Genomic DNA, 14457 nt, shown 5'->3' with positions numbered 1-14457 from the left:
GATGAGTATAAGTTAGATGTAAGTAAGAGGTTTTGAGTTATGAAATTTGATTGATGACTTGGGCTGCTACTTTTGTCCTCATTTTGTCAGAAGTCATGTTGGTCTCTGTTCTTGTCGCCAGATTTTACTTGTTGGACTGTGTGTGTGTGTGTGTGTGTAAAAGAGGGGGTGGAAGAAAGAGAGACCTGTTTCAGCTCCCTTATCCCTCCTGCATCTCATAAAAGACCTTGGACCCCAAACCCCGCCAGGAAAACCCCATCCATGGTCTGACATTTAGAAGTTTATTGACTGGAATGAAAGAATTGTCAATTTTAAAATGTGAAAAGCCACTGGGAGATCAGGTGCTCTCTGCAAACATTCCTGCACAGTGATTCCTGGCATAGGAGGAGGGAAAAAAAAAAAAAGGAAAGAAAAGGCTGCCTTGTTGTTTTATTAATTTAGTTCTGACAGCTGTTAGTTCTGAGGCCTTCAAGGTTCTCAGCAGATATTAAACGAATCCTCAGGAACCCCTCGGTGAAGCACCAATAATGAGCCATGTAGGAAATGAAGGTTAAATGGAAAAGAAACTCTATGGGGCCAGGTTGTTCCCACCCCCCTCAGCTCCAGAGGTTCAAGTGCGTGAAGCACACACACCTCTAATTCTCCATTGAGGTCAAAAGGTAACCCACCGTCTTCTCCCCAACTGGCCCTTTCATGGAGGTCCCCCAGGTCCTCAGGGAACTGTGTAACTGGCCACCCAGGCCACCCTACAGAAGCCAGGGAGTCATCCTTCCCCCCCCTTCCTCATTCCCCATACCCTTGAACTCTCCTGTCCTAGGAAATGACTCCCTCAATACCTTTCTCTCCATGTCTCTCCTTCCACCCATATCCCTAGCATCTGGATTCTTGGATCCCCTCGCAGCCTTCTACTGTGTTCATCCATCCACCCCTGCGCCCCCAAAATCCAGAGCAGTTTTTCCAAACACACGTCTGACCTTGCTCCAACAGCCCCCTGCTGTCCAAGAAAGGTCAAAATTCTTAGCATCGCCTTGAAAACCCTGAAGCCGGTGCCCTGCCTATTTCTCCTACTCTCCCTGTTGCCATACTCCAGTGACACCAGTTTGATCTCTAAGGTGCCAGCTCAGGACCTTTGCCTGAGCTGCCCCCCTCTTCCAGGATTGCTTCTAACCCTACTTCTTCTGCCACCTCTGATCTTTCTTTGGATCTTGATATACCACAGGAGATCTAAAAGCACCCTGGACTTCTCCTTTCATAGCACTTATCACCCTTGTACCTACCCAATTAATTCTGTAATTATCTCCTTAACATCTGCCACAACAGACTCTAAGCCCTGAGAGGGCAGGGACTGTGGTTCTTTGCTTCACAGTAGTCTTTCTGGGTCTAGCCCAGCAATGGTGCATGAGGGAACCCAACAACATTCAGGTAAGTGAAGGCTGAGCCTGGAGAGGTGGGGAGTGAAGACTTGCTTTTCTGGGTTCCTGTGAGCAGTGGCTGATGGGATTCCACTCTGATCTGGGAGCAGCTGCAGGGACTGATTGGTAATGGAGCTTGTGGGAAAACATCTCCAGCTGCGTGGGTCTCAGCTTTGCCTGGCACCATTTCCTTGGGATAAGTGCCCACTGAGCTTGCAGATCTTCTCAAGGACTGAGAGAAGTGGCTCCTTCTCCCTGTGGTGGTTCAGACTTCCCCACTTAATCACCCGGGTGACTTGGAGGCTGCCCAATGCCAGGCCGCCAGCACGGCGGGCATTAGACCAAGGCCCGGGCTGCTCTGCTGGGTTGCGTCCTCCAGCTGGTCTTGCTTCAATACTCATTATTCTCTTTGGGAGGCTCTTAGCTTCCAAACATCTGCTTTATGTGGGTCTTGAGCTCCTCATGTAGGGCATCTTTAGGGAGCAGGTGGAAATGTGACCTTCCATGGTGTCTGATGTTGCCCTGGCTTTGCTCTTGGGGCAGTGCCTCCTGATCCTACTCCTGGCCAACGGGTTCGGGGACAACCACACTTGGGTTTAATTAAAGGTAAATTGGTGGCATTCCAGCCAAGGCGGCCCAGAGGCAGGAAGCTGTTGAGCAGATGGCATTACATTTATGTCATAACCCATCTTAATGATCCCATTCCTCAAAAGGCAGAGCCTGGAACAGTATACATGGAGGCAGGTCCTTCCTTGTCACTTCCCAGTCTTGGAGTGGTGAGAACAGAGCTTGCCTGGGACCAGCCAAGTGAGGGGCATTTCTCTTTATCTCAACTCCTCCTCTGAGGAGGTCTGCAGGCTGTGATGATTCAGGGAATATCACGGTGGGCAGAGCTAGGATTTTTTTTTTTTTTTTTAATGAGAGAGAAAGGGTCATTTTGTCTTCCTAGGCAAGGTCCAATTCCCATGCTAGCAATCCTCAGAGATTTCATTTGATTGGATCCTAGGGTTTCCATGAACTTGAGTTTGTATTTTCCTCATAAAAATGAAAATAGGGACCAAAGCATGAGCCTGATTAAAAATGCTGATTCAGATTCGTACCTCTTATGTGCCAGGGATTGTGCTAGGTTCTGTGAGGAATAGAAATACGGCTAAGACACAGCCTCTACCTCTAGCAGATTGTCTTGTTAGATCGAATAAGCCATTTGCATGATTAAACACTTGTTCATTCAACACATGTGTATTAAGTACCTGCTGTGTGTCAGTGGGGGCTGTGCTGGGGGTAGAACAAAAGAGCATCCATGGGACATGGTTGAGACACAGTTATGTGGGGGAGGTCATCATCCTATTAATAATGGTGCAAATAATGCCAGGAACCAATGCAACTGAATAATCATAAGCTTTCGGAAGTGTCACAATGTACACTATGCTATAAGAATACATCACAGGGGGGCACCTGGGTGATTCAGTGGGTTAAGCCTCTGCTTTCAGCTCAGGTCATGATCTCAGGGTTGTGGGATTGAGCCCTACATCGGGCTCTCTGCTGAGCAAGGAGCTTGCTTCCCCCTCTCTCTGCCTGCCTCTCTGCCTACCTGTGATCTCTCTGTCAAATAAATAAATAAAATCTTAAAAAAAAAAAGAAGAATACATCACAGGGGTCCTTACCTAGTGTGGTGCATCACAGAAGGCTTCCTGGAGGAGGTGTTTGGATTGCAAATGGAAAGCATGTATAGGAGTTCAATAGCAGACAGGAACTAAAAAGCTTCCCAGGTCAGGGTGAGAGTAGGTGCAGCTGGAGCTCAAAGTGTGCAAGGGTAAGGTGTGGAGGAAGAGGATGAGGGTGAGTAGGGGACAGACCATATGCACAGCCTTTATGGCTCAAGTAAGGCATCTGGCTTGCCTGCATGCGGTGAGAAGCCACAGAGCCATGGGAAGCAATGTGAGCTTCAGGAAAGGAACTGAGAGTGTTCTAATGTAGTCAGTGTAGTTGAAAGCAAAACTGAGAAACTCATTTGGGGTTTATGCACGACGCGGGGATTACATTTTAGCAGCAGTTGTTCCGAACAGAAGGCGGCTTCTAATTGCAGTTGTTCAGCATCGAACCCACATTCAAACTTGCAATTATTTCCCTGTTAAAAGAGCTGATGGTTCCCTCTTCTGCAGGGAGGCAGTCTCAAGGGAGCCCTAATCCTGGGCACTTGGCTTACACCCGGGTCTCCTGAGAATCAGACCACATTCTCACGAAGCTGTTCCTGTCGGAGGGCCACAGAGACAGACAGGACGTGGGGCACAGGATAGAGATGGGCTGATGAAGAGGATGGGCATCTCAGCAAGGACTCTGGATGTTTCCAGAGCAGCTGAGTGAAAGGACCCCTAACACAGCTTGGCAAAATCGATGTTTTACCTTCGGCACAGGGCCAGCCCACAGCATTGACGGTTGCCATGAATTGAGTAATTGATGTGCTATTATGATCTCTGCTCCCCTACTCCCTTAGAGATTAGGAGACCAAAAGAGAGAGCTGAAAGGACCTTCAAAGTCATATGTCAAATCAAGAACAGAGCTTGCATTTGAAGCCAGGCTTGTCTGAGTCCAAAGCACGTTGTCTTAATCTCTACACCATGTTTTGTCTCAGGTGGGCCTGGGAATTTCCTGGGAGAGACAGTGGCCATTTAATCCTCAAGTGCCTGTTGAGTGACTCGGAAAGAGGAGCAGGAACTATAGTCACACAGCTGCTTCCCTTATCAGCTATGTGTCTGGGCAATTTGCTTACCCTCTCTGGGTCTCATTTGTTTGTTTGTTTGTTTTTCAAGATTTTATTTATTTACTTGACAGAGATCACAAGTAGGCAGAGAGGCAGGCAGAGAGTGAGAGAGAGAGAGAGAGAGAGAGAGAGAGAGAGGGAAGCAGGCCCCCTGCTGAGCAGGGAGCCTGATGTGGGACTCAATCCCAGGACTCTGGGATCATGACCTGAGCCAAAGGCAGAGGCTTAACCCACTGAGCCACCCAGGCACCCTCTGGGCCTCATTTGTAAGATGAGCTCTTATCTCTGATGATAGGATTGTCACATTTATTGGAATGTGCCAGCTTCTGTTCTCAGAACTTTACACACACTCATTTTAACTCATTTGGTCTCACAGCAGTCCTCTGGGAAATGGCTGTTATTAACCCCATTTTATCAGAGGAGGAAACTGAGGCACAGAGAGGTTATAGGATATGCACAGTGTCACACAGCTAGGGAGAGGTCCAGCCTGGCTTCTGAGCCTCTTAGGCTGTTAAGAGAGATCAAATGACATATTTCACACACAGTTCTTGTCACAGAATGCCACACACACACACAACGAAAGTCAATACATAGGTTAAGGACATCTATGAATGCTGTTTAACCTCTCTGGGCCTCAGTTTCCTTTCTGCAAATTGGGATGATAACACTTAACAATATAATGGGATTTTATGATTGCTCCTTTAACATCGTCCTTCGATGAAACTGTTACCCCATTCTATAGATGGGAAAGTCAAGGCACAGGGAGGTAGAGTGAATCATTTAAGGTAGTGCATTTACTAAAAGATAGAGCAAGATCTCCAGTGCCGGGCTGCCCGAATCTAGAACCCGTGCTCTTAGCCTCTACAGCGCAGCGATCCTCTGGCCGGTGACCTCTTTCTTTGCGGGTACTTGACTCCAGGACTTCTCAGGGCTGCCGTAGGCATTCCTAGTCACACTGAGTTCGGTCCACATCCCTGTAATCAGCCTGGCCCGTGCTCCAGCTATCCCATTTCTGCATAAATGGCCCATGATGTCATGCGGGTCACTGACAACTTCTCTCTCAGGAACCCTGAAGAAATCCTGAGCAGATTGGATAAAAAGCCCTTGTCAGACATCCTAATTTTAGTGTTCTCCCTTGTGATTCCATTCAGGAAGTATTTATTTAACACTTCACTTGTTTTGCCATTCTCCCTGACTTCATCTTGCAAAAGCTCCTGTAATAACCCATGTCTCCTTCACCAGCCTCATGCTGTTCTCGTCCTTGGAAAACTTGAGTGCTGTGTTCAGCATCTGAGCCAGAAAAATGTCCGAGTTTCATCGTGCATCACTAATGCCCTCCTTTATCTCCATGCCGCGTCTCCTAGAATTTTTGCAGAGATTTCTGTATGTGCTGCCTTCCCTTGTCTCATTAGGTCTCTTTCAGACATTGTTGCCTACGTGCAAATGGACATTTTTCATACTGTAAGTTTCCTCGCAAGGGCACCGCAATGAAGTGCTATTTCTCTCCCAGACTGGTTTTTACCATTCCTCTTCAGCTTCTATTTTCAAAATCTCCCCTCCCATGGAAGCACAGGCACGTGGGCTGCTCTCTCCTGAGTGGCAGTTACCCTCGGGCGTCAGATGCCACCCGTGCACCACAGATGGGCTGGGAGGCCGTACTTAACTGTGCCTCACTCATGATGTGAGGCTGAGATTCTCATTGCGTTGGGGGGTGGGGGGCGCGGTTCTGTTTTCGCCCGTGCTTGTTTTTTGATTCAGTGAATTGGTAACCCTATTAGACGTTCCTGATTCAGACCCTATTAATTTTAATGCCTTCTCAGATGAGTAGAGGAGAAAGCTTCTCTTGATTGTACAAGATGTATGTCAAAGTCTGTGGTTTTATATATTTATTTTTATCTGAAAAGAAAATATGGTCGAGGCACCAAAAAAGGGATAGAGGTTTGGATTGGTTGGAATTTATTTGGTCTTTAAAAAAAAATGGAGTGAAATTGTTATAAAATTAAGCATTTTGAAGCAAACGATTCTGTGGTATTTAGTGCATTCATGATATTGGACAACTCTCACCTCTCTCTTGCTCAAAAGCACATTCATCTTCCCAAACAAAACACTGAATCCACAAAGTACTATTCCCTATTTCCCCTCTTCTTAGCCCCTTGAAACCCCTGGTCTACTTTCTGTCTCTACAGACTCCATGGCAGTGTAATAATACAATATGAGGCCTTTTATATCTGACTTATTTCACTTAGTTTGTTTTCATGGTTCGCCTGGGTTGCAGCATGAATCAGAACTTCATCCCTTTTTATGGCTGAATCCTGTTCTATTGCATGGATAGACCACATTGTGTTTATCCGTTCATTCCTTGATGAACATTTGGATTGTTTCTCTCTTTTGACTCTGCTTAGAATTTTTAACCTTTGCAGACATCAGATCCAGGCACTTAACTGTTGTTTTCTTGGTGAGTATCCTAGGTCTTGATTCACTCGCTTCTCTTCTGAAAGAGCATTTAGAGGTGTAGGAACCGCCATAGTAAATGAGCTCATGGTGGGGAATCTGGCAATGCTACTTGGAAAAGCCCTGCCACCCAGTGGACTGACCTTGACTCCTCAAAAGACAGCCCCCTCCAGGACAAAGACAGCATTTACTCAGGGCTTAGACCAGGGGTTCACAGCCTACCTGTACATTGTCATCACCTGGGGAGACTGAAGAATTATCAAAGCTCTTGTTTCACTTCCAGAGAATCTGCCATGATTTGTACGGGGTTGAGTCCTGGCATTTTTTTGTTTGTGTGTTGAGTGGGTTAAATTGAGGTCCTTGAAACATGTGTCCAGGTGTTAACGCCCAGTGGGAGCTGGGAAAGCAAACTGAAAAAGTGTGTGACGTACCCCAAAGGTTGCTTATCACAACAGACTTGACAAAACTGCTTTAGTATTAAACATTGTTCAAAAGTGGCCGGACAGCCTGAAGAATGGGAGAAAATATTTGCAAGTGATATATCCATAAGGTACTTGTACCCACAGTATATAAAGATATCTTAAAGCTCAATTATTAAAAGAAAACCCAATTTAAAAATGGGTAAAGGATCTGAATGGGCATTTTTCCAAGGTAGATATACAAATGGCCAAAAAGGACATGAAAAGATGCTGGACATTGTTAGTCATCAGGGAAATGCAAATCAAAACCACAGTCCATTATGGCCTTACACCCACTAGAGCGGCTAGAATAAAAAATGCAGGTAATGACAAGTGTTGATGAGAATGTGGAGAAATTAGGACCCTCAAACACTCACTGCTGATAGGAATATAAAATGGTACAGACCCTGTGGAAAACAGTGTTGTGTTTCCTTGAGCAATTGAACACAGAGCTAGCACAGGGCTAACAATTCCTGCATTCTGACAAATGCCTAGGTGTATACCCAAGAGAATGAAAAGCATACGTTCACACAAAAACATTTACACAAATGTTTATAGCAGCATAATTCATGATAACGAAAAGGCAGAAACAATCCACATGTCCCTGAACAGATTAGTGGATAAACAAAATGTGGTCTACCCATGTAATGTAATATTTTGGAGCCATTTTTTAAAAAAGGAAAGAAGGCCTGATATGCGGTGTTACTTGGATCAACCTTGACAGTATTATGCCACACAAAAGACTGCATCTTGTGTGATTGCACTGATGTGACATTTCCAGAAAAGGTAAAGCGATAAGAGACAGCAGATTAGTGGGATCTAGAGGGGTAGGGGTGTAATTAAATGGGATTTTTTAAAAAAGATTTTGTTTATTTATTTGACACAGAGAGAGAGATCACAAGTAGGCAGAGAGGCAAGCAGAGAGAGAGAGGGGGAAGCAGGCTCCTCACTGAGCAGAGAGCCTGATGTGGGCCTCGATCCCCGGACCCTGAGATCATGACCCAAGCTGAAGGCAGAGGCTTAACCCACTGAGCCACCCAGGCGCCCTGGGATTTTTTTTCTTTTTTTGAGGTGATGAGATACTCTAAAAATGCCTGTGGTGACAGTTTCATGTGTCCGAATATACTAAAAACCACTGTATGGTACACATGAAATGAATGGTATGTTATGTGTGTTTTATCTCAATAAAATTGTCTAAAAGTGAGCTGAGATTGTGGCACAGAGCCCAAGCCCTCTCCAGCTTCCTCCACTTAATTAGCTCTTGTGGTCCTACATTGAAGCACATAGTAAATGCTCAGTTAACTGTGGTTTTTGCTTTCCTGGCATGATATTTTAGGAGGTCCAGGCATCGTAGCCGCATCAGTGTGTAGCTGCCACATGTGGTCTGCTCAATATCCTCATGACCAAGTGGGATACCTAAGGACTGTGGTCCTCAGTGTGTCCCCACGTAAACAATGGGCAGCACTCTGCAGTGTTCAGTGACATGGGAGGCTGGAAGGGTATTTGAGTGGGAATGATGTGAACTGATATATACTTGAAGATAATCCCAGTGGTATGGAATAGAGAATGAGGTGGGGGCAGTGGGGAGAGAATGCAGTCCAGGAGGCCTTGGTGGAAGCCATTGCAGTGAAAGTGATCTGAATTCAGGCACGAGCATCGGGGATGTACCTCACAGGTGACAGCATCTCATAGGTGGGGCAGTACAGCTTGGTAGCTGATTAGATGAACTGGTGGGAACACAGGGCTGCAAAATGGAGAGAGGAGGGTTAGGGGCCACCTGCGTATAGATGAAAAACTTAAAATTACATGAGGACAGAGGTCAGGTGAGGCTGGGGCCAGGGTGGGGTGAGGAGAAGCAAGTGACACCTGATGAGAAGGGTCCAAAAGTTGGGCTTCCCCAGTCTCCCAGGCCCTGGTCTGCAGTGAGAAGCTGCTGGCTCCATTCTGTGACCTCTTTACGACTGGGTTTGTGTGTGGGATGGTGGCAGAAGGAATAGGAATGTGCCACGGAAATGCCTCATTCACCTTCAGGGTTTGCGAGAGGAAGTCTCATGTGCGCAGCCACCTCCTGCCTGAGGTCCTGGGGTTTGTGTGATGCCTTCACCACCAAAACGCCAGGAACCCTGAGAAGCACTGTGGTCTAGGGGGTGGCAGGGTGGCTTTGGATGCGGGGGCGGGGTTCCAGGGTTCATGGCGGGAACCGCCGTCTTATTTAAGTTGTGCATCCGGAGGTGAGTCACTTGACCTTCCTGAGTCAAGTTTCCTTGTCCATTAGTTGAGGATGGCAGCTCCCTTTTTCTAGAAACGGAAAGATTACTTCCATCTTCTGGATGAAGGAATTCAGTACCTTGTCCAATGTCATGCAGCTAACAAGTGAAAGAAAGATGGTTTGGGTGCTGGCAGTCAGCCTCCAGAGCTGTTTCTTGATAAAAATGTAGCTACATAAACTTGGCCACCTAGACCGGTTCTCTATAGAGTGTCTAAACTTTGACGAAGTCCACAATGAACTGGATTGAGGAGTCCTGTAAGATCAGCTTCCCTCATTTTACTTATTTTGCAGATACAGACTCTGAGGCTCAGGGAGATTAAGTAACCTTCCCAGAGTCACACAGCAGATCAGCCAGAGTCCTGCCTTGAACCCAACTGTATCTGACCCTCATTGTGGCTCTTCTTCTACTTTCTGGCCCTGGCCTGCAGAGGGACATTTTGCTGAATCCTGTTAACCCTGTCCTTTCCAAATTCATACTCTGTGCCATCAGGCCACAGTGCCAGGGTCTCCCCTGGTGCTGCTCTGACTGATGTGAAACCCGATTTTCCGTAGCTGCATACTGATGCCTTAGACAACAGCCTAGTGTTTCAAAGGAGTCTGCATGTTACAAAAAAAGGGCAGCAGGTGTTATTTGGGCTAAATTGACCTTGAAATTGATTTCTTTATTTTATGACTTACTGAGAGGAGATTAATACTTTTTTTTTTCCTGCAGTCTGAAACAATTTACATGGTAATAGAAGGCATAGTCAGTCAAATAAATTGCTGGAAGTGGTCGTGTTCCAAGGGAAAAAAAATACAGAGCTTACTCACATTGATTTCTTTGCCCTGGGGAGAAGCAGAGATTTTAACATCTGGGAATAGGGAGCTAAATTTTATCTCTCATTTTAAAAGCAGAGGACTGAAGAGCTTAATCTGACATTTACACGGAATTCTCTAAGTTGGGGGAAACGAGGGACCTGAGTTCCTTGCTGAAGGTTAACGGGCATTTTCTCAGAAGGACTCTGTGTGATTTGATCTGGGGGTGGCAGGTAGGTACCAGGCGACATTTACAGAAGATGGGCCTTGGGAAGTTGGCTGCCTCACTGCCATGCTGCTGGGCACTGGCAGGGAACGGTGGTGGTGGGAGGCTTGTGTTGTAAACTTGACCTAGGCCCAGGTGGAGGTGCCAAGGAACCATGTGAGTGGAGACCCTGCTTCCAGATTTCTGGGCTTTGTCATGTGGCTATCCAACCCAGAGGTGGGATTTGATTTCAGCTGGTGCATCAGTATGCAGGGATGGCTAGCGTCGCTGACTGTGTTGGGATGGGTTTGAAACTGCACCTCTTGGCTCAGCAGGAAAATTCCGTGCTCCATTAGTACTGCCTGCCTTGGGAACACAAGGGGCAAGTGCATTTCGTGTGCCACATACTCGAATGTCCAAGTGAAAACCTTTAACGCATTCCCCCTAATGCCAGCATTTCTGCATTCAGACCACATTGACAGGGCTCTTGTCGTCCAAAGCAACTCTAAATCATTTACCACATAATGTGAGCTAAATTTTTTTCAGAAAATGTCAAGAAATGAATCTCTACCCAAAGGGTTCTGCTAATACAGCCATATGTTATTCCATTAAATTATTTTCTTTTCAAAATAAAAATTTTAAGGTAGAGTTAAAATTTTAAGGTAGAGTTAAAATTTTTCATTAAAAATACATGCCCAGAATATACAAGAGTCAGAAGCATAAAATCCCCACTTCCCTACTATTCAATTCTGCTCAGCCAACTAACTCCTATCTCCAAAATTAGCCATTTATTTTTACCAGTTTCTTATCTATCTTCCAGAGATTTCAGTGCATACACTATATATGCATATAATCTTAAAACAAAGAACAGATTGTGGCATACTGTATGAACCACTCTGCATTTTACTGTTTTTCTCTATCATTCCCTATCTAGCTGCCTCATCCTCTTTCCTGAGGATTTCTGGATGCATCATGACTGATTTAGTTGGTCTCTGAATAATGGAAATTTATGTTGCTCCCAATATTTTGTAATTAAAAAAATATGCTTCAGTGCGTATCCTTGGCATTGGTCATTTTCCACATGTGCAGATACTCCATAGCAGTAATTCTAAGACATAGAAATGCTAGTTCAAATATTACCAAGTTTTAAAATGTTGACCAATGTGTACTTAGGCTGTGTATTAGAACACATGGTTCTTCACGCTCTGACCAGCTTGCTACCTGGCTCAGCCTTCATCTTTGCCAATCTCAGTAAAAAAATAATGCATTGTCTTAATTTGCATTTCTTCTATTATGGGTGAAGTCAAGGATCTTTTAATGTGTGCAACAGACGTTTGCATCACCATCTGCTTTGTGAGCTGTGCATCTCCCTTGCTCGTATTTTTCCTTCGACTTCCTTTGACGTTTTCTCATTATTTGAGGGAGCTCTTTATAAGTGTAGGAAACTACCCCTTTGTTTAGTGAGTTATATATTTTTTTCATACTGTCCTTTCTCTTACACTTTATGGTCTTATTTTTCACACAGAATACTTTATTTGAAAATCTTACTCATTTTTTATGGCTTTGATTTATTTTTTGAAACAATCTTTTTTTTAAAGATTTTATTTATTTATGTGACAGAGAGAGCACAAGCAGTGGGGGCAGCAGAAAGAGAAGCAGGAGCCCAACCCAGGGCTTGATCCCAGGATCTTGGGATCATGAGCTGAGCTGAAGGCAGACACTTAACAGACTGAGCCACCCAGGTGCCCCCCTTTTTATGGCTTTTAGCTTTGGGTCATAATTAGAAAGGTCTTCAGCACTCTGAGATGATAAAAATCTACACTACTTGATTATGTTAGGTCCTCCAATTGATTCACACATGGACGAGTGACTCTGATTTTTTTGCCTTGGCAAATGCAGCCTCCTCAGCATTGTAGAGATGCCTGTTGTCTGTGATCACCTAGAGGCCATGATCTGGCTTCATAGGCTCTTCAGCCTTCCTTGTTTCTCTCAGCATGCGGACTTCTCCAGGCGTATCACACCTCTGTGGTCAGGACATTTTTGGGTACAGTGGGTCCAAGGAGCTTGGTCAACAGTTAATGAGCTGACCCCACCTGTCTTTCCCAACCGGGATCCCTATAGGTCTTACTAGTTCCATCCATGGGAACCCACCATGACCCCAACTCACACCATAATTTCTGCTCATTAGCTGTCGTCTTTGCCTTCTGTTAATCTTAAGGATAAACTCTTGAAAGGTCATTCTTACGCAAAAGATGTGACATTCTAATGTTGTCTGTCATGTTCTTTGGGAACTTATACCAGTTCACACCAAATCCCCTAGAGGATAATGCAGGACGGACCTGTGGGGCTCTCTGGCTTGGTCATTGTTTGAACTGGCCCAGTTGTCACCGTTGGTGATTCATGTCCTAGCTTTCAAAATCTGTAAACCAAGACACAGGAGGATGAGAATTCCAAGGGCAAAATACTGGCCTTCCACGGACAGGGATGAGGCCCAGGGAAGGGGTCATCTCTACTTGGGACCAAGGGAAAAGAGGTGGGCAGCAAGTGTAATTTGCTTAGGGTGGTGCTAGTCTGTGATCTGGGAAGTCAGATCTTAGACCTGGATAGTCAGATCTTCTCTTTCCTAATGAAAAATTTTCATTAGGATGTATCAGCTTGAGTCGAAAGATGTAGAGGTTTATTGTAAGGACTCAGGGAAGCAAGCGAGGCTTTCTAGAAACCAGAACAATGTCAAACAACCACTCTCTCTCCTCTCTTTGAGAGATATTAGCTCTTACCTGTTTCTGGCTTAGATCCTACATGTGTGCTTGTCACTGTGTTCAAGGTAAGGATGGAAACAGGCATGGGGGACTAGGTGTAGAGTTTGCTGCTTTGTTCAGGATAATACAGGGACTGTATTTATAAGCGTGAGGGCTGCTAATCCAAATGGGTATGTGTACAATTGCAGGGTATGAAAAGGTCAAAAGATGTCAGTAAGTCTTTTGAGGAGAATGGACTGAGTTGGTGTTGTCCCCACCTCTTGGATGAAGGCACGCAACTAGTTAACATGAAGTGGAGGTACCACAACCAGGGATAATCAACTAAGGGGGAGCCTGGGCTGCTGGCTGGTGGGAGAGGGGTGAGAAGTGAGGAGGAGACAAAGAGAAGGAGGGAAGTCTCTACAGGTGGCAGCAGGATAGGAGTTCCTCAGGTGACAAGGTTCCCACGTAAGATCATGTGTTTCCATACTTGAGACTATTTCCAGGTCCTGGGACTGTCATCATGGTGGTAGGAATGGCCTGCCTGGGGCCTTCCTTCTCCTTTGTTCTGGTCAGCTTCCTCTGAAAGGCTTAGTTTCAGCTTGATCCAAACTTCACTTTCCCAGGGTATTGGTTGCTATGAAGCCAATACTGGCTTTGAATACAAGTGCTTCGGACCCCTGGAGCCCAAAGACCCTCTCAAGATACTGATCAAGATCAGTATCTTGATCCCTGTTCCTGAGAACGAGTCCTTGGTTGGTGCTACTTGGGCAGGTGTTCATCCCTAGACCAGGTGGAAGTAGGCAGGGGGATGGGTCACCTGGCCCAGTCATGGGACTGAGTCCCTTTCAAAGAGATGACCACTCAGTAGACAAGCCCACCAGGGGATCTGTAACAGTTGGACCTTTGTCAATTAGGTGAGATCTGCTATGGGCCCGAACTCCTCATTCAAGTGTAGTTTTTCGTTGGCTCATATATAAAATGGGGCCAAGAAGGAAAGCGGAAAAAACAGTGATTCTCAGGTCAAAGACATTTGTCAAAGGAGAATTAGTGCATCTGTCTGCAAAAGCATGCCTTTGGCAACATCTTTTCCCTTCCCTCCCCTCCCAGGCTGCTGCTTTAGGCAGTCTCTGGAAGGGGAACCATGATTTGTGCTTAAATCCCTCCCTCCCTCCTTCCCTCAATTCATTAATCATTTCAGTAAACTGAGCGGGTGGCGTGGGGATGGGGGACCATGCTCCACATAGAGGACGGAAGGATACAAGAACAATTTTGATCTTCTGGTTGTTGGATTTTTCCATGACCAGCGTCTACCGCAAAACTGCAAAAAAGGGAAATACCACGAGGTGTTTGTCTTACTGGTGTGAA

This window comes from Meles meles, chromosome 21 (assembly GCF_922984935.1).
Source record: "Meles meles chromosome 21, mMelMel3.1 paternal haplotype, whole genome shotgun sequence".
In the NCBI taxonomy this organism is placed as follows: Eukaryota; Metazoa; Chordata; class Mammalia; order Carnivora; family Mustelidae; genus Meles; species Meles meles.
The sequence above is the reverse complement of the archived record's forward strand: the minus strand, read 5'-3'. Positions refer to the sequence as shown.